This window comes from Octopus bimaculoides, chromosome 22 (assembly GCF_046866305.1).
Source record: "Octopus bimaculoides isolate indiv1 chromosome 22, ASM4686630v1, whole genome shotgun sequence".
NCBI classification, from domain to species: domain Eukaryota; kingdom Metazoa; phylum Mollusca; class Cephalopoda; order Octopoda; family Octopodidae; genus Octopus; species Octopus bimaculoides.
Genome location: NC_142949.1, coordinates 6,003,888 through 6,026,860, shown reverse-complemented (window position 1 = coordinate 6,026,860; position 22,973 = coordinate 6,003,888). Strand labels below are relative to the sequence as shown.

Sequence of the window (22,973 nt, the reverse complement as noted above, 5' to 3'; positions counted from 1 at the left end):
GTCGGAGTGCTTGGCGTAGGCGACGAAGAGGAGGAAGAGGATACCGATCGGTCGATGGTGACAGCACGAACAGGCGTGCAGGCGGCTGTCGGCGGGCGAACGAGCGAATCTGACGCGGCGCGGGGCGCGGAACGACGGCGTCAGCGAGGGCGAGGGGCTCGTTACGAGGCGGCGGGCGGGTGGTCGACGGAAGAATCGTGGACGCGCCGGCCGTGTAGAATCAATCGAGCGGCGGGTTAAGCGGGTCCGACCGTCAGCAGAAAGGAGAGGCGAGGACATCCCTTCCGGTCGGAGTGCTTGGCGTAGGCGAGGAAGAGGAGTAGGAGGATACCGATCGGTCGATGGTGACAGCACGAACAGGCGGGCAGGCGGCTGTCGGCGGGCGAACGAGCGAATCTGACGCGGCGCGGGGCGCGGAACGACGGCGTCAGCGAGGGCGAGGGGCTCGTTACGAGGCGGCGGGCGGGTGGGCGACGGAAGAATCGTGGACGCGCCGGCCGTGTAGAATCAATCGAGCGGCGGGTTAAGCGGGTCCGACCGTCAGCAGAAAGGAGAGGCGAGGACATCCCTTCCTGTCGGAGTGCTTGGCGTAGGCGAGGAAGAGGAGGAGGAGGATACCGATCGGTCGATGGTGACAGCACGAACAGGCGGGCAGGCGGCTGTCGGCGGGCGAACGAGCGAATCTGACGCGGCGCGGGGCGCGGAACGACGGCGTCAGCGAGGGCGAGGGGCTCGTTACGAGGCGGCGGGCGGGTGGTCGGCGGAAGAATCGTGGACGCGCCGGCCGTGTAGAATCAATCGAGCGGCGGGTTAAGCGGGTCCGACCGTCAGCAGAAAGGAGAGGCGAGGACATCCCTTCCGGTCGGAGTGCTTGGCGTAGGCGAGGAAGAGGAGTAGGAGGATACCGATCGGTCGATGGTGACAGCACGAACAGGCGGGCAGGCGGCTGTCGGCGGGCGAACGAGCGAAACTGACGCGGCGCGGGGCGCGGAACGACGGCGTCAGCGAGGGCGAGGGGCTCGTTACGAGGCGGCGGGCGGGTGGTCGGCGGAAGAATCGTGGACGCGCCGGCCGTGTAGAATCAATCGAGCGGCGGGTTAAGCGGGTCCGACCGTCAGCAGAAAGGAGAGGCGAGGACATCCCTTCCGGTCGGAGTGCTTGGCGTAGGCGAGGAAGAGGAGGGGGAGGATACCGATCGGTCGATGGTGACAGCACGAACAGGCGGGCAGGCGGCTGTCGGCGGGCGAACGAGCGAATCTGACGCGGCGCGGGGCGCGGAACGACGGCGTCAGCGAGGGCGAGGGGCTCGTTACGAGGCGGCGGGCGGGTGGTCGGCGGAAGAATCGTGGACATGCCGGCCGTGTAGAATCAATCGAGCGGCGGGTTAAGCGGGTCCGACCGTCAGCAGAAAGGAGAGGCGAGGACATCCCTTCCGGTCGGAGTGCTTGGCGTAGGCGAGGAAGAGGAGTAGGAGGATACCGATCGGTCGATGGTGACAGCACGAACAGGCGGGCAGGCGGCTGTCGGCGGGCGAACGAGCGAATCTGACGCGGCGCGGGGCGCTGAACGACGGCGTCAGCGAGAGCGAGGGGCTCGTTACGAGGCGGCGGGCGGGTGGTCGGCGGAAGAATCGTGGACGCGCCGGCCGTGTAGAATCAATCGAGCGGCGGGTTAAGCGGGTCCGACCGTCAGCAGAAAGGAGAGGCGAGGACATCCCTTCCGGTCGGAGTGCTTGGCGTAGGCGAGGAAGAGGAGGATACCGATCGGTCGATGGTGACAGCACGAACAGGCGGGCAGGCGGCTGTCGGCGGGCGAACGAGCGAATCTGACGCGGCGCGGGGCGCGGAACGTCGGCGTCAGCGAGGGCGAGGGGCTCGTTACGAGGCGGCGGGCGGGTGGTCGACGGAAGAATCGTGGACGCGCCGGCCGTGTAGAATCAATCGAGCGGCGGGTTAAGCGGGTCCGACCGTCAGCAGAAAGGAGAGGCGAGGACATCCCTTCCGGTCGGAGTGCTTGACGTAGGCGAGGAAGAGGAGTAGGAGGATACCGATCGGTCGATGGTGACAGCACGAACAGGCGGGCAGGCGGCTGTCGGCGGGCGAACGAGCGAATCTGACGCGGCGCGGGGCGCGGAACGACGGCGTCAGCGAGGGCGAGGGGCTCGTTACGAGGCGGCGGGCGGGTGGGCGACGGAAGAATCGTGGACGCGCCGGCCGTGTAGAATCAATCGAGCGGCGGGTTAAGCGGGTCCGACCGTCAGCAGAAAGGAGAGGCGAGGACATCCCTTCCGGTCGGAGTGCTTGGCGTAGGCGAGGAAGAGGAGTAGGAGGATACCGATCGGTCGATGGTGACAGCACGAACAGGCGGGCAGGCGGGTGTCGGCGGGGGAACGAGCGAAACTGACGCGGCGCGGGGCGCGGAACGACGGCGTCAGCGAGGGCGAGGGGCTCGTTACGAGGCGGCGGGCGGGTGGTCGGCGGAAGAATCGTGGACGCGCCGGCCGTGTAGAATCAATCGAGCGGCGGGTTAAGCGGGTCCGACCGTCAGCAGAAAGGAGAGGCGAGGACATCCCTTCCGGTCAGAGTGCTTGGCGTAGGCGACGAAGAGGAGGAAGAGGATACCGATCGGTCGATGGTGACAGCACGAACAGGCGTGCAGGCGGCTGTCGGCGGGCGAACGAGCGAATCTGACGCGGCGCGGGGTGCGGAACGACGGCGTCAGCGAGGGCGAGGGGCTCGTTACGAGGCGGCGGGCGGGTGGTCGACGGAAGAATCGTGGACGCGCCGGCCGTGTAGAATCAATCGAGCGGCGGGTTAAGCGGGTCCGACCGTCAGCAGAAAGGAGAGGCGAGGACATCCCTTCCGGTCGGAGTGCTTGGCGTAGGCGAGGAAGAGGAGTAGGAGGATACCGATCGGTCGATGGTGACAGCACGAACAGGCGGGCAGGCGGCTGTCGGCGGGCGAACGAGCGAATCTGACGCGGCGCGGGGCGCGGAACGACGGCGTCAGCGAGGGCGAGGGGCTCGTTACGAGGCGGCGGGCGGGTGGGCGACGGAAGAATCGTGGACGCGCCGGCCGTGTAGAATCAATCGAGCGGCGGGTTAAGCGGGTCCGACCGTCAGCAGAAAGGAGAGGCGAGGACATCCCTTCCTGTCGGAGTGCTTGGCGTAGGCGAGGAAGAGGAGGAGGAGGATACCGATCGGTCGATGGTGACAGCACGAACAGGCGGGCAGGCGGCTGTCGGCGGGCGAACGAGCGAATCTGACGCGGCGCGGGGCGCGGAACGACGGCGTCAGCGAGGGCGAGGGGCTCGTTACGAGGCGGCGGGCGGGTGGTCGGCGGAAGAATCGTGGACGCGCCGGCCGTGTAGAATCAATCGAGCGGCGGGTTAAGTGGGTCCGACCGTCAGCAGAAAGGAGAGGCGAGGACATCCCTTCCGGTCGGAGTGCTTGGCGTAGGCGAGGAAGAGGAGTAGGAGGATACCGATCGGTCGATGGTGACAGCACGAACAGGCGGGCAGGCGGCTGTCGGCGGGCGAACGATCGAAACTGACGCGGCGCGGGGCGCGGAACGACGGCGTCAGCGAGGGCGAGGGGCTCGTCACGAGGCGGCGGGCGGGTGGTCGGCGGAAGAATCGTGGACGCGCCGGCCGTGTAGAATCAATCGAGCGGCGGGTTAAGCGGGTCCGACCGTCAGCAGAAAGGAGAGGCGAGGACATCCCTTCCGGTCGGAGTGCTTGGCGTAGGCGAGGAAGAGGAGGGGGAGGATACCGATCGGTCGATGGTGACAGCACGAACAGGCGGGCAGGCGGCTGTCGGCGGGCGAACGAGCGAATCTGACGCGGCGCGGGGCGCGGAACGACGGCGTCAGCGAGGGCGAGGGGCTCGTTACGAGGCGGCGGGCGGGTGGTCGGCGGAAGAATCGTGGACATGCCGGCCGTGTAGAATCAATCGAGCGGCGGGTTAAGCGGGTCCGACCGTCAGCAGAAAGGAGAGGCGAGGACATCCCTTCCGGTCGGAGTGCTTGGCGTAGGCGAGGAAGAGGAGTAGGAGGATACCGATCGGTCGATGGTGACAGCACGAACAGGCGGGCAGGCGGCTGTCGGCGGGCGAACGAGCGAATCTGACGCGGCGCGGGGCGCTGAACGACGGCGTCAGCGAGAGCGAGGGGCTCGTTACGAGGCGGCGGGCGGGTGGTCGGCGGAAGAATCGTGGACGCGCCGGCCGTGTAGAATCAATCGAGCGGCGGGTTAAGCGGGTCCGACCGTCAGCAGAAAGGAGAGGCGAGGACATCCCTTCCGGTCGGAGTGCTTGGCGTAGGCGAGGAAGAGGAGGATACCGATCGGTCGATGGTGACAGCACGAACAGGCGGGCAGGCGGCTGTCGGCGGGCGAACGAGCGAAACTGACGCGGCGCGGGGCGCGGAACGACGGCGTCAGCGAGGGCGAGGGGCTCGTTACGAGGCGGCGGGCGGGTGGTCGGCGGAAGAATCGTGGACGCGCCGGCCGTGTAGAATCAATCGAGCGGCGGGTTAAGCGGGTCCGACCGTCAGCAGAAAGGAGAGGCGAGGACATCCCTTCCGGTCGGAGTGCTTGGCGTAGGCGAGGAAGAGGAGGTGGAGGATACCGATCGGTCGATGGTGACAGCACGAACAGGCGGGCAGGCGGCTGTCGGCGGGCGAACGAGCGAATCTGACGCGGCGCGGGGCGCGGAACGACGGCGTCAGCGAGGGCGAGGGGCTCGTTAAGAGGCGGCGGGCGGGTGGTCGGCGGAAGAATCGTGGACGCGCCGGCCGTGTAGAATCAATCGAGCGGCGGGTTAAGCGGGTCCGACCGTCAGCAGAAAGGAGAGGCGAGGACATCCCTTCCGGTCAGAGTGCTTGGCGTAGGCGACGAAGGGGAGGAGGAGGATACCGATCGGTCGATCGTGACAGCACGAACAGGCGGGCAGGCGGCTGTCGGCGGGCGAACGAGCGAATCTGACGCGGCGCGGGGCGCGGAACGACGGCGTCAGCGAGGGCGAGGGGCTCGTTACGAGGCGGCGGGCAGGTGGGCGACGGAAGAATCGTGGACGCGCCGGCCGTGTAGAATCAATCGAGCGGCGGGTTAAGCGCGTCCGACCGTCAGCAGAAAGGAGAGGCGAGGACATCCCTTCCGGTCAGAGTGCTTGGCGTAGGCGAGGAAGAGGAGGTGGAGGATACCGATCGGTCGATGGTGACAGCACGAACAGGCGGGCAGGCGGCTGTCGGCGGGCGAACGAGCGAATCTGACGCGGCGCGGGGCGCGGAACGACGGCGTCAGCGAGGGCGAGGGGCTCGTTACGAGGCGGCGGGCGGGTGGTCGGCGGAAGAATCGTGGACGCGCCGGCCGTGTAGAATCAATCGAGCGGCGGGTTAAGCGGGTCCGACCGTCAGCAGAAAGGAGAGGCGAGGACATCCCTTCCGGTCAGAGTGCTTGGCGTAGGCGACGAAGAGGAGTAGGAGGATACCGATCGGTCGATCGTGACAGCACGAACAGGCGGGCAGGCGGCTGTCGGCGGGCGAACGAGCGAATCTGACGCGGCGCGGGGCGCGGAACGACGGCGTCAGCGAGGGCGAGGGGCTCGTTACGAGGCGGCGGGCGGGTGGGCGACGGAAGAATCGTGGACGCGCCGGCCGTGTAGAATCAATCGAGCGGCGGGTTAAGCGGGTCCGACCGTCAGCAGAAAGGAGAGGCGAGGACATCCCTTCCGGTCAGAGTGCTTGGCGTAGGCGACGAAGAGGAGGGGGAGGATACCGATCGGTCGATGGTGACAGGCAGGCAGGCGGCTGTCGGCGGGCGAACGAGCGAATCTGACGCGGCGCGGGGCGCGGAACGACGGCGTCAGCGAGGGCGAGGGGCTCGTTACGAGGCGGCGGGCGGGTGGTCGGCGGAAGAATCGTGGACGCTCCGGCCGTGTAGAATCAATCGAGCGGCGGGTTAAGCGGGTCCGACCGTCAGCAGAAAGGAGAGGCGAGGACATCCCTTCCGGTCGGAGTGCTTGGCGTAGGCGAGGAAGTGGAGTAGGAGGATACCGATCGGTCGATGGTGACAGCACGAACAGGCGGGCAGGCGGCTGTCGGCGGGCGAACGAGCGAAACTGACGCGGCGCGGGGCGCGGAACGACGGCGTCAGCGAGGGCGAGGGGCTCGTTACGAGGCGGCGGGCGGGTGGTCGGCGGAAGAATCGTGGACGCGCCGGCCGTGTAGAATCAATCGAGCGGCGGGTTAAGCGGGTCCGACCGTCAGCAGAAAGGAGAGGCGAGGACATCCCTTCCGGTCGGTGTGCTTGGCGTAGGCGAGGAAGAGGAGGAGGAGGATACCGATCGGTCGATGGTGACAGCACGAACAGGCGGGCAGGCGGCTGTCGGCGGGCGAACGAGCGAATCTGACGCGGCGCGGGGCGCGGAACGACGGCGTCAGCGAGGGCGAGGGGCTCGTTACGAGGCGGCGGGCGGGTGGTCGGCGTAAGAATCGTGGACATGCCGGCCGTGTAGAATCAATCGAGCGGCGGGTTAAGCGGGTCCGACCGTCAGCAGAAAGGAGAGGCGAGGACATCCCTTCCGGTCAGAGTGCTTGGCGTAGGCGACGAAGAGGAGGAGGAGGATACCGATCGGTCGATGGTGACAGCACGAACAGGCGGGCAGGCGGCTGTCGGCGGGCGAACGAGCGAATCTGACGCGGCGCGGGGCGTGGAACGACGGCGTCAGCGAGGGCGAGGGGCTCGTTACGAGGCGGCGGGCGGGTGGGCGACGGAAGAATCGTGGACGCGCCGGCCGTGTAGAATCAATCGAGCGGCGGGTTAAGCGGGTCCGACCGTCAGCAGAAAGGAGAGGCGAGGACATCCCTTCCGGTCGGAGTGCTTGGCGTAGGCGAGGAAGAGGAGTAGGAGGATACCGATTGGTCGATGGTGACAGCACGAACAGGCGGGCAGGCGGCTGTCGGCGGGCGAACGAGCGAATCTGACGCGGCGCGGGGCGCGGAACGACGGCGTCAGCGAGGGCGAGGGGCTCGTTACGAGGCGGCGGGCGGGTGGTCGGCGGAAGAATCGTGGACGCGCCGGCCGTGTAGAATCAATCGAGCGGCGGGTTAAGCGGGTCCGACCGTCAGCAGAAAGGAGAGGCGAGGACATCCCTTCCGGTCGGAGTGCTTGGCGTAGGCGACGAAGAGGAGGAAGAGGATACCGATCGGTCGATGGTGACAGCACGAACAGGCGTGCAGGCGGCTGTCGGCGGGCGAACGAGCGAATCTGACGCGGCGCGGGGCGCGGAACGACGGCGTCAGCGAGGGCGAGGGGCTCGTTACGAGGCGGCGGGCGGGTGGTCGACGGAAGAATCGTGGACGCGCCGGCCGTGTAGAATCAATCGAGCGGCGGGTTAAGCGGGTCCGACCGTCAGCAGAAAGGAGAGGCGAGGACATCCCTTCCGGTCGGAGTGCTTGGCGTAGGCGAGGAAGAGGAGTAGGAGGATACCGATCGGTCGATGGTGACAGCACGAACAGGCGGGCAGGCGGCTGTCGGCGGGCGAACGAGCGAATCTGACGCGGCGCGGGGCGCGGAACGACGGCGTCAGCGAGGGCGAGGGGCTCGTTACGAGGCGGCGGGCGGGTGGGCGACGGAAGAATCGTGGACGCGCCGGCCGTGTAGAATCAATCGAGCGGCGGGTTAAGCGGGTCCGACCGTCAGCAGAAAGGAGAGGCGAGGACATCCCTTCCTGTCGGAGTGCTTGGCGTAGGCGAGGAAGAGGAGGAGGAGGATACCGATCGGTCGATGGTGACAGCACGAACAGGCGGGCAGGCGGCTGTCGGCGGGCGAACGAGCGAATCTGACGCGGCGCGGGGCGCGGAACGACGGCGTCAGCGAGGGCGAGGGGCTCGTTACGAGGCGGCGGGCGGGTGGTCGGCGGAAGAATCGTGGACGCGCCGGCCGTGTAGAATCAATCGAGCGGCGGGTTAAGCGGGTCCGACCGTCAGCAGAAAGGAGAGGCGAGGACATCCCTTCCGGTCGGAGTGCTTGGCGTAGGCGAGGAAGAGGAGTAGGAGGATACCGATCGGTCGATGGTGACAGCACGAACAGGCGGGCAGGCGGCTGTCGGCGGGCGAACGAGCGAAACTGACGCGGCGCGGGGCGCGGAACGACGGCGTCAGCGAGGGCGAGGGGCTCGTTACGAGGCGGCGGGCGGGTGGTCGGCGGAAGAATCGTGGACATGCCGGCCGTGTAGAATCAATCGAGCGGCGGGTTAAGCGGGTCCGACCGTCAGCAGAAAGGAGAGGCGAGGACATCCCTTCCGGTCGGAGTGCTTGGCGTAGGCGAGGAAGAGGAGTAGGAGGATACCGATCGGTCGATGGTGACAGCACGAACAGGCGGGCAGGCGGCTGTCGGCGGGCGAACGAGCGAATCTGACGCGGCGCGGGGCGCTGAACGACGGCGTCAGCGAGAGCGAGGGGCTCGTTACGAGGCGGCGGGCGGGTGGTCGGCGGAAGAATCGTGGACGCGCCGGCCGTGTAGAATCAATCGAGCGGCGGGTTAAGCGGGTCCGACCGTCAGCAGAAAGGAGAGGCGAGGACATCCCTTCCGGTCGGAGTGCTTGGCGTAGGCGAGGAAGAGGAGGATACCGATCGGTCGATGGTGACAGCACGAACAGGCGGGCAGGCGGCTGTCGGCGGGCGAACGAGCGAAACTGACGCGGCGCGGGGCGCGGAACGACGGCGTCAGCGAGGGCGAGGGGCTCGTTACGAGGCGGCGGGCGGGTGGTCGGCGGAAGAATCGTGGACGCGCCGGCCGTGTAGAATCAATCGAGCGGCGGGTTAAGCGGGTCCGACCGTCAGCAGAAAGGAGAGGCGAGGACATCCCTTCCGGTCGGAGTGCTTGGCGTAGGCGAGGAAGAGGAGGTGGAGGATACCGATCGGTCGATGGTGACAGCACGAACAGGCGGGCAGGCGGCTGTCGGCGGGCGAACGAGCGAATCTGACGCGGCGCGGGGCGCGGAACGACGGCGTCAGCGAGGGCGAGGGGCTCGTTAAGAGGCGGCGGGCGGGTGGTCGGCGGAAGAATCGTGGACGCGCCGGCCGTGTAGAATCAATCGAGCGGCGGGTTAAGCGGGTCCGACCGTCAGCAGAAAGGAGAGGCGAGGACATCCCTTCCGGTCAGAGTGCTTGGCGTAGGCGACGAAGGGGAGGAGGAGGATACCGATCGGTCGATCGTGACAGCACGAACAGGCGGGCAGGCGGCTGTCGGCGGGCGAACGAGCGAATCTGACGCGGCGCGGGGCGCGGAACGACGGCGTCAGCGAGGGCGAGGGGCTCGTTACGAGGCGGCGGGCAGGTGGGCGACGGAAGAATCGTGGACGCGCCGGCCGTGTAGAATCAATCGAGCGGCGGGTTAAGCGCGTCCGACCGTCAGCAGAAAGGAGAGGCGAGGACATCCCTTCCGGTCAGAGTGCTTGGCGTAGGCGAGGAAGAGGAGGTGGAGGATACCGATCGGTCGATGGTGACAGCACGAACAGGCGGGCAGGCGGCTGTCGGCGGGCGAACGAGCGAATCTGACGCGGCGCGGGGCGCGGAACGACGGCGTCAGCGAGGGCGAGGGGCTCGTTACGAGGCGGCGGGCGGGTGGTCGGCGGAAGAATCGTGGACGCGCCGGCCGTGTAGAATCAATCGAGCGGCGGGTTAAGCGGGTCCGACCGTCAGCAGAAAGGAGAGGCGAGGACATCCCTTCCGGTCAGAGTGCTTGGCGTAGGCGACGAAGAGGAGTAGGAGGATACCGATCGGTCGATCGTGACAGCACGAACAGGCGGGCAGGCGGCTGTCGGCGGGCGAACGAGCGAATCTGACGCGGCGCGGGGCGCGGAACGACGGCGTCAGCGAGGGCGAGGGGCTCGTTACGAGGCGGCGGGCGGGTGGGCGACGGAAGAATCGTGGACGCGCCGGCCGTGTAGAATCAATCGAGCGGCGGGTTAAGCGGGTCCGACCGTCAGCAGAAAGGAGAGGCGAGGACATCCCTTCCGGTCAGAGTGCTTGGCGTAGGCGACGAAGAGGAGGGGGAGGATACCGATCGGTCGATGGTGACAGGCAGGCAGGCGGCTGTCGGCGGGCGAACGAGCGAATCTGACGCGGCGCGGGGCGCGGAACGACGGCGTCAGCGAGGGCGAGGGGCTCGTTACGAGGCGGCGGGCGGGTGGTCGGCGGAAGAATCGTGGACGCTCCGGCCGTGTAGAATCAATCGAGCGGCGGGTTAAGCGGGTCCGACCGTCAGCAGAAAGGAGAGGCGAGGACATCCCTTGCGGTCGGAGTGCTTGGCGTAGGCGAGGAAGTGGAGTAGGAGGATACCGATCGGTCGATGGTGACAGCACGAACAGGCGGGCAGGCGGCTGTCGGCGGGCGAACGAGCGAAACTGACGCGGCGCGGGGCGCGGAACGACGGCGTCAGCGAGGGCGAGGGGCTCGTTACGAGGCGGCGGGCGGGTGGTCGGCGGAAGAATCGTGGACGCGCCGGCCGTGTAGAATCAATCGAGCGGCGGGTTAAGCGGGTCCGACCGTCAGCAGAAAGGAGAGGCGAGGACATCCCTTCCGGTCGGAGTGCTTGGCGTAGGCGAGGAAGAGGAGGAGGAGGATACCGATCGGTCGATGGTGACAGCACGAACAGGCGGGCAGGCGGCTGTCGGCGGGCGAACGAGCGAATCTGACGCGGCGCGGGGCGCGGAACGACGGCGTCAGCGAGGGCGAGGGGCTCGTTACGAGGCGGCGGGCGGGTGGTCGGCGGAAGAATCGTGGACATGCCGGCCGTGTAGAATCAATCGAGCGGCGGGTTAAGCGGGTCCGACCGTCAGCAGAAAGGAGAGGCGAGGACATCCCTTCCGGTCAGAGTGCTTGGCGTAGGCGACGAAGAGGAGGAGGAGGATACCGATCGGTCGATGGTGACAGCACGAACAGGCGGGCAGGCGGCTGTCGGCGGGCGAACGAGCGAATCTGACGCGGGGCGGGGCGCGGAACGACGGCGTCAGCGAGGGCGAGGGGCTCGTTACGAGGCGGCGGGCGGGTGGGCGACGGAAGAATCGTGGACGCGCCGGCCGTGTAGAATCAATCGAGCGGCGGGTTAAGCGGGTCCGACCGTCAGCAGAAAGGAGAGGCGAGGACATCCCTTCCGGTCGGAGTGCTTGGCGTAGGCGAGGAAGAGGAGTAGGAGGATACCGATCGGTCGATGGTGACAGCACGAACAGGCGGGCAGGCGGCTGTTGGCGGGCGAACGAGCGAATCTGACGCGGCGCGGGGCGCGGAACGACGGCGTCAGCGAGGGCGAGGGGCTCGTTACGAGGCGGCGGGCGGGTGGTCGGCGGAAGAATCGTGGACGCGCCGGCCGTGTAGAATCAATCGAGCGGCGGGTTAAGCGGGTCCGACCGTCAGCAGAAAGGAGAGGCGAGGACATCCCTTCCGGTCAGAGTGCTTGGCGTAGGCGACGAAGAGGAGGGGGAGGATACCGATCGGTCGATGGTGACAGCACGAACAGGCGGGCAGGCGGCTGTCGGCGGGCGAACGAGCGAATCTGACGCGGCGCGGGGCGCGGAACGACGGCGTCAGCGAGGGCGAGGGGCTCGTTACGAGGCGGCGGGCGGGTGGGCGACGGAAGAATCGTGGACGCGCCGGCCGTGTAGAATCAATCGAGCGGCGGGTTAAGCGGGTCCGACCGTCAGCAGAAAGGAGAGGCGAGGACATCCCTTCCGGTCAGAGTGCTTGGCGTAGGCGACGAAGAGGAGGGGGAGGATACCGATCGGTCGATGGTGACAGCACGAACAGGCGGGCAGGCGGCTGTCGGCGGGCGAACGAGCGAATCTGACGCGGCGCGGGGCGCGGAACGACGGCGTCAGCGAGGGCGAGGGGCTCGTTAAGAGGCGGCGGGCGGGTGGTCGGCGGAAGAATCGTGGACGCGCCGGCCGTGTAGAATCAATCGAGCGGCGGGTTAAGCGGGTCCGACCGTCAGCAGAAAGGAGAGGCGAGGACATCCCTTCCGGTCAGAGTGCTTGGCGTAGGCGACGAAGGGGAGGAGGAGGATACCGATCGGTCGATCGTGACAGCACGAACAGGCGGGCAGGCGGCTGTCGGCGGGCGAACGAGCGAATCTGACGCGGCGCGGGGCGCGGAACGACGGCGTCAGCGAGGGCGAGGGGCTCGTTACGAGGCGGCGGGCAGGTGGGCGACGGAAGAATCGTGGACGCGCCGGCCGTGTAGAATCAATCGAGCGGCGGGTTAAGCGCGTCCGACCGTCAGCAGAAAGGAGAGGCGAGGACATCCCTTCCGGTCAGAGTGCTTGGCGTAGGCGAGGAAGAGGAGGTGGAGGATACCGATCGGTCGATGGTGACAGCACGAACAGGCGGGCAGGCGGCTGTCGGCGGGCGAACGAGCGAATCTGACGCGGCGCGGGGCGCGGAACGACGGCGTCAGCGAGGGCGAGGGGCTCGTTACGAGGCGGCGGGCGGGTGGTCGGCGGAAGAATCGTGGACGCGCCGGCCGTGTAGAATCAATCGAGCGGCGGGTTAAGCGGGTCCGACCGTCAGCAGAAAGGAGAGGCGAGGACATCCCTTCCGGTCAGAGTGCTTGGCGTAGGCGACGAAGAGGAGTAGGAGGATACCGATCGGTCGATCGTGACAGCACGAACAGGCGGGCAGGCGGCTGTCGGCGGGCGAACGAGCGAATCTGACGCGGCGCGGGGCGCGGAACGACGGCGTCAGCGAGGGCGAGGGGCTCGTTACGAGGCGGCGGGCGGGTGGGCGACGGAAGAATCGTGGACGCGCCGGCCGTGTAGAATCAATCGAGCGGCGGGTTAAGCGGGTCCGACCGTCAGCAGAAAGGAGAGGCGAGGACATCCCTTCCGGTCAGAGTGCTTGGCGTAGGCGACGAAGAGGAGGGGGAGGATACCGATCGGTCGATGGTGACAGGCAGGCAGGCGGCTGTCGGCGGGCGAACGAGCGAATCTGACGCGGCGCGGGGCGCGGAACGACGGCGTCAGCGAGGGCGAGGGGCTCGTTACGAGGCGGCGGGCGGGTGGTCGGCGGAAGAATCGTGGACGCTCCGGCCGTGTAGAATCAATCGAGCGGCGGGTTAAGCGGGTCCGACCGTCAGCAGAAAGGAGAGGCGAGGACATCCCTTGCGGTCGGAGTGCTTGGCGTAGGCGAGGAAGTGGAGTAGGAGGATACCGATCGGTCGATGGTGACAGCACGAACAGGCGGGCAGGCGGCTGTCGGCGGGCGAACGAGCGAAACTGACGCGGCGCGGGGCGCGGAACGACGGCGTCAGCGAGGGCGAGGGGCTCGTTACGAGGCGGCGGGCGGGTGGTCGGCGGAAGAATCGTGGACGCGCCGGCCGTGTAGAATCAATCGAGCGGCGGGTTAAGCGGGTCCGACCGTCAGCAGAAAGGAGAGGCGAGGACATCCCTTCCGGTCGGAGTGCTTGGCGTAGGCGAGGAAGAGGAGGAGGAGGATACCGATCGGTCGATGGTGACAGCACGAACAGGCGGGCAGGCGGCTGTCGGCGGGCGAACGAGCGAATCTGACGCGGCGCGGGGCGCGGAACGACGGCGTCAGCGAGGGCGAGGGGCTCGTTACGAGGCGGCGGGCGGGTGGTCGGCGGAAGAATCGTGGACATGCCGGCCGTGTAGAATCAATCGAGCGGCGGGTTAAGCGGGTCCGACCGTCAGCAGAAAGGAGAGGCGAGGACATCCCTTCCGGTCAGAGTGCTTGGCGTAGGCGACGAAGAGGAGGAGGAGGATACCGATCGGTCGATGGTGACAGCACGAACAGGCGGGCAGGCGGCTGTCGGCGGGCGAACGAGCGAATCTGACGCGGCGCGGGGCGCGGAACGACGGCGTCAGCGAGGGCGAGGGGCTCGTTACGAGGCGGCGGGCGGGTGGGCGACGGAAGAATCGTGGACGCGCCGGCCGTGTAGAATCAATCGAGCGGCGGGTTAAGCGGGTCCGACCGTCAGCAGAAAGGAGAGGCGAGGACATCCCTTCCGGTCGGAGTGCTTGGCGTAGGCGAGGAAGAGGAGTAGGAGGATACCGATCGGTCGATGGTGACAGCACGAACAGGCGGGCAGGCGGCTGTTGGCGGGCGAACGAGCGAATCTGACGCGGCGCGGGGCGCGGAACGACGGCGTCAGCGAGGGCGAGGGGCTCGTTACGAGGCGGCGGGCGGGTGGTCGGCGGAAGAATCGTGGACGCGCCGGCCGTGTAGAATCAATCGAGCGGCGGGTTAAGCGGGTCCGACCGTCAGCAGAAAGGAGAGGCGAGGACATCCCTTCCGGTCAGAGTGCTTGGCGTAGGCGACGAAGAGGAGGGGGAGGATACCGATCGGTCGATGGTGACAGCACGAACAGGCGGGCAGGCGGCTGTCGGCGGGCGAACGAGCGAATCTGACGCGGCGCGGGGCGCGGAACGACGGCGTCAGCGAGGGCGAGGGGCTCGTTACGAGGCGGCGGGCGGGTGGGCGACGGAAGAATCGTGGACGCGCCGGCCGTGTAGAATCAATCGAGCGGCGGGTTAAGCGGGTCCGACCGTCAGCAGAAAGGAGAGGCGAGGACATCCCTTCCGGTCAGAGTGCTTGGCGTAGGCGACGAAGAGGAGGGGGAGGATACCGATCGGTCGATGGTGACAGCACGAACAGGCGGGCAGGCGGCTGTCGGCGGGCGAACGAGCGAATCTGACGCGGCGCGGGGCGCGGAACGACGGCGTCAGCGAGGGCGAGGGGCTCGTTACGAGGCGGCGGGCGGGTGGTCGGCGGAAGAATCGTGGACATGCCGGCCGTGTAGAATCAATCGAGCGGCGGGTTAAGCGGGTCCGACCGTCAGCAGAAAGGAGAGGCGAGGACATCCCTTCCGGTCAGAGTGCTTGGCGTAGGCGACGAAGAGGAGGAGGAGGATACCGATCGGTCGATGGTGACAGCACGAACAGGCGGGCAGGCGGCTGTCGGCGGGCGAACGAGCGAATCTGACGCGGCGCGGGGCGCGGAACGACGGCGTCAGCGAGGGCGAGGGGCTCGTTACGAGGCGGCGGGCGGGTGGGCGACGGAAGAATCGTGGACGCGCCGGCCGTGTAGAATCAATCGAGCGGCGGGTTAAGCGGGTCCGACCGTCAGCAGAAAGGAGAGGCGAGGACATCCCTTCCGGTCGGAGTGCTTGGCGTAGGCGAGGAAGAGGAGGGGGAGGATACCGATCGGTCGATGGTGACAGCACGAACAGGCGGGCAGGCGGCTGTCGGCGGGCGAACGAGCGAATCTGACGCGGCGCGGGGCGCGGAAAGACGGCGTCAGCGAGGGCGAGGGGCTCGTTACGAGGCGGCGGGCGGGTGGTCGGCGGAAGAATCGTGGACGCGCCGGCCGTGTAGAAATCAATCGAGCGGCGGGTTAAGCGGGTCCGACCGTCAGCAGAAAGGAGAGGCGAGGACATCCCTTCCGGTCGGAGTGCTTGGCGTAGGCGAGGAAGAGGAGTAGGAGGATACCGATCGGTCGATGGTGACAGCACGAACAGGCGGGCAGGCGGCTGTCGGCGGGCGAACGAGCGAATCTGACGCGGCGCGGGGCGCGGAACGACGGCGTCAGGGAGGGCGAGGGGCTCGTTACGAGGCGGCGGGCGGGTGGTCGGCGGAAAAATCGTGGACGCGCCGGCCGTGTAGAATCAATCGAGCGGCGGGTTAAGCGGGTCCGACCGTCAGCAGAAAGGAGAGGCGAGGACATCCCTTCCGGTCAGAGTGCTTGGCGTAGGCGACGAAGAGGAGGGGGAGGATACCGATCGGTCGATGGTGACAGCACGAACAGGCGGGCAGGCGGCTGTCGGCGGGCGAACGAGCGAATCTGACGCGGCGCGGGGCGCGGAACGACGGCGTCAGCGAGGGCGAGGGGCTCGTTACGAGGCGGCGGGCGGGTGGGCGACGGAAGAATCGTGGACGCGCCGGCCGTGTAGAATCAATCGAGCGGCGGGTTAAGCGGGTCCGACCGTCAGCAGAAAGGAGAGGCGAGGACATCCCTTCCGGTCAGAGTGCTTGGCGTAGGCGACGAAGAGGAGGGGGAGGATACCGATCGGTCGATGGTGACAGCACGAACAGGCGGGCAGGCGGCTGTCGGCGGGCGAACGAGCGAATCTGACGCGGCGCGGGGCGCGGAACGACGGCGTCATCGAGGGCGAGGGGCTCGTTACGAGGCGGCGGGCGGGTGGGCGACGGAAGAATCGTGGACGCGCCGGCCGTGTAGAATCAATCGAGCGGCGGGTTAAGCGGGTCCGACCGTCAGCAGAAAGGAGAGGCGAGGACATCCCTTCCGGTCGGAGTGCTTGGCGTAGGCGAGGAAGAGGAGTAGGAGGATACCGATCGGTCGATGGTGACAGCACGAACAGGCGGGCAGGCGGCTGTCGGCGGGCGAACGAGCGAATCTGACGCGGCGCGGGGCGCGGAACGACGGCGTCAGCGAGGGCGAGGGGCTCGTTACGAGGCGGCGGGCGGGTGGTCGGCGGAAGAATCGTGGACGCGCCGGCCGTGTAGAATCAATCGAGCGGCGGGTTAAGCGGGTCCGACCGTCAGCAGAAAGGAGAGGCGAGGACATCCCTTCCGGTCGGAGTGCTTGGCGTAGGCGAGGAAGAGGAGTAGGAGGATACCGATCGGTCGATGGTGACAGCACGAACAGGCGGGCAGGCGGCTGTCGGCGGGCGAACGAGCGAAACTGACGCGGCGCGGGGCGCGGAACGACGGCGTCAGCGAGGGCGAGGGGCTCGTTACGAGGCGGCGGGCGGGTGGTCGGCGGAAGAATCGTGGACGCGCCGGCCGTGTAGAATCAATCGAGCGGCGGGTTAAGCGGGTCCGACCGTCAGCAGAAAGGAGAGGCGAGGACATCCCTTCCGGTCGGAGTGCTTGGCGTAGGCGAGGAAGAGGAGGATACCGATCGGTCGATGGTGACAGCACGAACAGGCGGGCAGGCGGCTGTCGGCGGGCGAACGAGCGAATCTGACGCGGCGCGGGGCGCGAAACGACGACGTCAGCGAGGGCGAGGGGCTCGTTACGAGGCGGCGGGCGGGTGGTCGGCGGAAGAATCGTGGACGCGCCGGCCGTGTAGAATCAATCGAGCGGCGGGTTAAGCGGGTCCGACCGTCAGCAGAAAGGAGAGGCGAGGACATCCCTTCCGGTCGGAGTGCTTGGCGTAGGCGAGGAAGAGGAGGTGGAGGATACCGATCGGTCGATGGTGACAGCACGAACAGGCGGGCAGGCGGCTGTCGGCGGGCGAACGAGCGAATCTGACGCGGCGCGGGGCGCGGAACGACGGCGTCAGCGAGGGCGAGGGGCTCGTTACGAGGCGGCGGGCGGGTGGGCGACGGAAGAATCGTGGACGCGCCGGCCGTGTAGAATCAATCGAGCGGCGGGTTAAGCGGGTCCGACCGTCAGCAGAAAGGAGAGGCGAGGACATCCCTTCCGGTCAGAGTGCTTGGCGTAGGCGACGAAGAGGAGGTGGAGGATACCGATCGGTCGATGGTGACAGCACGAACAGGCGGGCAGGCGGCTGTCGGCGGGCGAACGAGCGAATCTGACGCGGCGCGGGGCGCGGAACGTCGGCGTCAGCGAGGGCGAGGGGCTCGTTACGAGGCGGCGGGCGGGTGGGCGACGGAAGAATCGTGGACGCGCCGGCCGTGTAGAATCAATCGAGCGGCGGGTTAAGCGGGTCCGACCGTCAGCAGAAAGGAGAGGCGAGGACATCCCTTCCGGTCGGAGTGCTTGGCGTAGGCGAGGAAGAGGAGTAGGAGGATACCGATCGGTCGATGGTGACAGCACGAACAGGCGGGCAGGCGGCTGTCGGCGGGCGAACGAGCGAATCTGACGCGGCGCGGGGCGCGGAACGACGGCGTCAGCGAGGGCGAGGGGCTCGTTACGAGGCGGCGGGCGGGTGGGCGACGGAAGAATCGTGGACGCGCCGGCCGTGTAGAATCAATCGAGCGGCGGGTTAAGCGGGTCCGACCGTCAGCAGAAAGGAGAGGCGAGGACATCCCTTCCTGTCGGAGTGCTTGGCGTAGGCGAGGAAGAGGAGGGGGAGGATACCGATCGGTCGATGGTGACAGCACGAACAGGCGGGCAGGCGGCTGTCGGCGGGCGAACGAGCGAATCTGACGCGGCGCGGGGCGCGGAACGACGGCGTCAGCGAGGGCGAGGGGCTCGTTACGAGGCGGCGGGCGGGTGGTCGGCGGAAGAATCGTGGACGCGCCGGCCGTGTAGAATCAATCGAGCGGCGGGTTAAGCGGGTCCGACCGTCAGCAGAAAGGAGAGGCGAGGACATCCCTTCCGGTCGGAGTGCTTGGCGTAGGCGAGGAAGAGGAGTAGGAGGATACCGATCGGTCGATGGTGACAGCACGAACAGGCGGGCAGGCGGCTGTCGGCGGGCGAACGAGCGAAACTGACGCGGCGCGGGGCGCGGAACGACGGCGTCAGCGAGGGCGAGGGGCTCGTTACGAGGCGGCGGGCGGGTGGTCGGCGGAAGAATCGTGGACGCGCCGGCCGTGTAGAATCAATCGAGCGGCGGGTTAAGCGGGTCCGACCGTCAGCAGAAAGGAGAGGCGAGGACATCCCTTCCGGTCGGAGTGCTTGGCGTAGGCGAGGAAGAGGAGTAGGAGGATACCGATCGGTCGATGGTGACAGCACGAACAGGCGGGCAGGCGGCTGTCGGCGGGCGAACGAGCGAATCTGACGCGGCGCGGGGCGCGGAACGACGGCGTCAGCGAGAGCGAGGGGCTCGTTACGAGGCGGCGGGCGGGTGGTCGGCGGAAGAATCGTGGACGCGCCGGCCGTGTAGAATCAATCGAGCGGCGGGTTAAGCGGGTCCGACCGTCAGCAGAAAGGAGAGGCGAGGACATCCCTTCCGGTCGGAGTGCTTGGCGTAGGCGAGGAAGAGGAGGATACCGATCGGTCGATGGTGACAGCACGAACAGGCGGGCAGGCGGCTGTCGGCGGGCGAACGAGCGAATCTGACGCGGCTCGGGGCGCGGAACGACGGCGTCAGCGAGGGCGAGTGGCTCGTTACGAGGCGGCGGGCGGGTGGTCGGCGGAAGAATCGTGGACGCGCCGGCCGTGTAGAATCAATCGAGCGGCGGGTTAAGCGGGTCCGACCGTCAGCAGAAAGGAGAGGCGAGGACATCCCTTCCGGTCGGAGTGCTTGGCGTAGGCGAGGAAGAGGAGGAGGAGGATACCGATCGGTCGATGGTGACAGCACGAACAGGCGGGCAGGCGGCTGTCGGCGGGCGAACGAGCGAATCTGACGCGGCGCGGGGCGCGGAACGACGGCGTCAGCGAGGGCGAGGGGCTCGTTACGAGGCGGCGGGCGGGTGGGCGACGGAAGAATCGTGGACGCGCCGGCCGTGTAGAATCAATCGAGCGGCGGGTTAAGCGGGTCCGACCGTCAGCAGAAAGGAGAGGCGAGGACATCCCTTCCGGTCGGAGTGCTTGGCGTAGGCGAGGAAGAGGAGGATACCGATCGGTCGATGGTGACAGCACGAACAGGCGGGCAGGCGGCTGTCGGCGGGCGAACGAGCGAAACTGACGCGGCGCGGGGCGCGGAACGACGGCGTCAGCGAGGGCGAGGGGCTCGTTACGAGGCGGCGGGCGGGTGGTCGGCGGAAGAATCGTGGACGCGCCGGCCGTGTAGAATCAATCGAGCGGCGGGTTAAGCGGGTCCGACCGTCAGCAGAAAGGAGAGGCGAGGACATCCCTTCCGGTCGGAGTGCTTGGCGTAGGCGAGGAAGAGGAGGAGGAGGATACCGATCGGTCGATGGTGACAGCACGAACAGGCGGGCAGGCGGCTGTCGGCGGGCGAACGAGCGAATCTGACGCGGCGCGGGGCGCGGAACGACGGCGTCAGCGAGGGCGAGGGGCTCGTTACGAGGCGGCGGGCGGGTGGTCGGCGGAAGAATCGTGGACATGCCGGCCGTGTAGAATCAATCGAGCGGCGGGTTAAGCGGGTCCGACCGTCAGCAGAAAGGAGAGGCGAGGACATCCCTTCCGGTCAGAGTGCTTGGCGTAGGCGACGAAGAGGAGGAGGAGGATACCGATCGGTCGATGGTGACAGCACGAACAGGCGGGCAGGCGGCTGTCGGCGGGCGAACGAGCGAATCTGACGCGGCGCGGGGCGCGGAACGACGGCGTCAGCGAGGGCGAGGGGCTCGTTACGAGGCGGCGGGCGGGTGGGCGACGGAAGAATCGTGGACGCGCCGGCCGTGTAGAATCAATCGAGCGGCGGGTTAAGCGGGTCCGACCGTCAGCAGAAAGGAGAGGCGAGGACATCCCTTCCGGTCGGAGTGCTTGGCGTAGGCGAGGAAGAGGAGTAGGAGGATACCGATCGGTCGATGGTGACAGCACGAACAGGCGGGCAGGCGGCTGTTGGCGGGCGAACGAGCGAATCTGACGCGGCGCGGGGCGCGGAACGACGGCGTCAGCGAGGGCGAGGGGCTCGTTACGAGGCGGCGGGCGGGTGGTCGGCGGAAGAATCGTGGACGCGCCGGCCGTGTAGAATCAATCGAGCGGCGGGTTAAGCGGGTCCGACCGTCAGCAGAAAGGAGAGGCGAGGACATCCCTTCCGGTCGGAGTGCTTGGCGTAGGCGAGGAAGAGGAGTAGGAGGATACCGATCGGTCGATGGTGACAGCACGAACAGGCGGGCAGGCGGCTGTCGGCGGGCGAACGAGCGAATCTGACGCGGCGCGGGGCGCGGAACGACGGCGTCAGCGAGAGCGAGGGGCTCGTTACGAGGCGGCGGGCGGGTGGTCGGCGGAAGAATCGTGGACGCGCCGGCCGTGTAGAATCAATCGAGCGGCGGGTTAAGCGGGTCCGACCGTCAGCAGAAAGGAGAGGCGAGGACATCCCTTCCGGTCGGAGTGCTTGGCGTAGGCGAGGAAGAGGAGGATACCGATCGGTCGATGGTGACAGCACGAACAGGCGGGCAGGCGGCTGTCGGCGGGCGAACGAGCGAAACTGACGCGGCGCGGGGCGCGGAACGACGGCGTCAGCGAGGGCGAGGGGCTCGTTACGAGGCGGCGGGCGGGTGGTCGGCGGAAGAATCGTGGACGCGCCGGCCGTGTAGAATCAATCGAGCGGCGGGTTAAGCGGGTCCGACCGTCAGCAGAAAGGAGAGGCGAGGACATCCCTTCCGGTCGGAGTGCTTGGCGTAGGCGAGGAAGAGGAGGTGGAGGATACCGATCGGTCGATCGTGACAGCACGAACAGGCGGGCAGGCGGCTGTCGGCGGGCGAACGAGCGAATCTGACGCGGCGCGGGGCGCGGAACGACGGCGTCAGCGAGGGCGAGGGGCTCGTTAAGAGGCGGCGGGCGGGTGGTCGGCGGAAGAATCGTGGACGCGCCGGCCGTGTAGAATCAATCGAGCGGCGGGTTAAGCGGGTCCGACCGTCAGCAGAAAGGAGAGGCGAGGACATCCCTTCCGGTCAGAGTGCTTGGCGTTGGCGACGAAGGGGAGGAGGAGGATACCGATCGGTCGATCGTGACAGCACGAACAGGCGGGCAGGCGGCTGTCGGCGGGCGAACGAGCGAATCTGACGCGGCGCGGGGCGCGGAACGACGGCGTCAGCGAGGGCGAGGGGCACGTTACGAGGCGGCGGGCGGGTGGTCGGCGGAAGAATCGTGGACGCGCCGGCCGTGTAGAATCAATCGAGCGGCGGGTTAAGCGGGTCCGACCGTCAGCAGAAAGGAGAGGCGAGGACATCCCTTCCGGTCGGAGTGCTTGGCGTAGGCGAGGAAGAGGAGTAGGAGGATACCGATCGGTCGATGGTGACAGCACGAACAGGCGGGCAGGCGGCTGTCGGCGGGCGAACGAGCGAAACTGACGCGGCGCGGGGCGCGGAACGACGGCGTCAGCGAGGGCGAGGGGCTCGTTACGAGGCGGCGGGCGGGTGGTCGGCGGAAGAATCGTGGACGCGCCGGCCGTGTAGAATCAATCGAGCGGCGGGTTAAGCGGGTCCGACCGTCAGCAGAAAGGAGAGGCGAGGACATCCCTTCCGGTCGGAGTGCTTGGCGTAGGCGAGGAAGAGGAGGAGGGGGATACCGATCGGTCGATGGTGACAGCACGAACAGGCGGGCAGGCGGCTGTCGGCGGGCGAACGAGCGAATCTGACGCGGCGCGGGGCGCGGAACGACGGCGTCAGCGAGGGCGAGGGGCTCGTTACGAGGCGGCGGGCGGGTGGTCGGCGGAAGAATCGTGGACATGCCGGCCGTGTAGAATCAATCGAGCGGCGGGTTAAGCGGGTCCGACCGTCAGCAGAAAGGAGAGGCGAGGACATCCCTTCCGGTCGGAGTGCTTGGCGTAGGCGAGGAAGAGGAGGATACCGATCGGTCGATGGTGACAGCACGAACAGGCGGGCAGGCGGCTGTCGGCGGGCGAACGAGCGAAACTGACGCGGCGCGGGGCGCGGAACGACGGCGTCAGCGAGGGCGAGGGGCTCGTTACGGGGCGGCGGGCGGGTGGTCGGCGGAAGAATCGTGGACGCGCCGGCCGTGTAGAATCAATCGAGCGGCGGGTTAAGCGGGTCCGACCGTCAGCAGAAAGGAGAGGCGAGGACATCCCTTCCGGTCGGAGTGCTTGGCGTAGGCGAGGAAGAGGAGGATACCGATCGGTCGATGGTGACAGCACGAACAGGCGGGCAGGCGGCTGTCGGCGGGCGAACGAGCGAAACTGACGCGGCGCGGGGCGCGGAACGACGGCGTCAGCGAGGGCGAGGGGCTCGTTACGGGGCGGCGGGCGGGTGGTCGGCGGAAGAATCGTGGACGCGCCGGCCGTGTAGAATCAATCGAGCGGCGGGTTAAGCGGGTCCGACCGTCAGCAGAAAGGAGAGGCGAGGACATCCCTTCCGGTCGGAGTGCTTGGCGTAGGCGAGGAAGAGGAGGTGGAGGATACCGATCGGTCGATGGTGACAGCACGAACAGGCGGGCAGGCGGCTGTCGGC

The 22,973-nt window shown here is 67.8% G+C and overlaps 1 protein-coding gene across 3 annotated transcripts in view; it reads right to left on the bottom strand.

The window, feature by feature from the left end:
* LOC106869635 (uncharacterized) overlaps positions 1-22,973 on the bottom strand; it is a 272,331-nt gene that overhangs the window by 203,536 nt on the left and 45,822 nt on the right. The gene's annotated exons all lie outside the window — the stretch shown is intronic.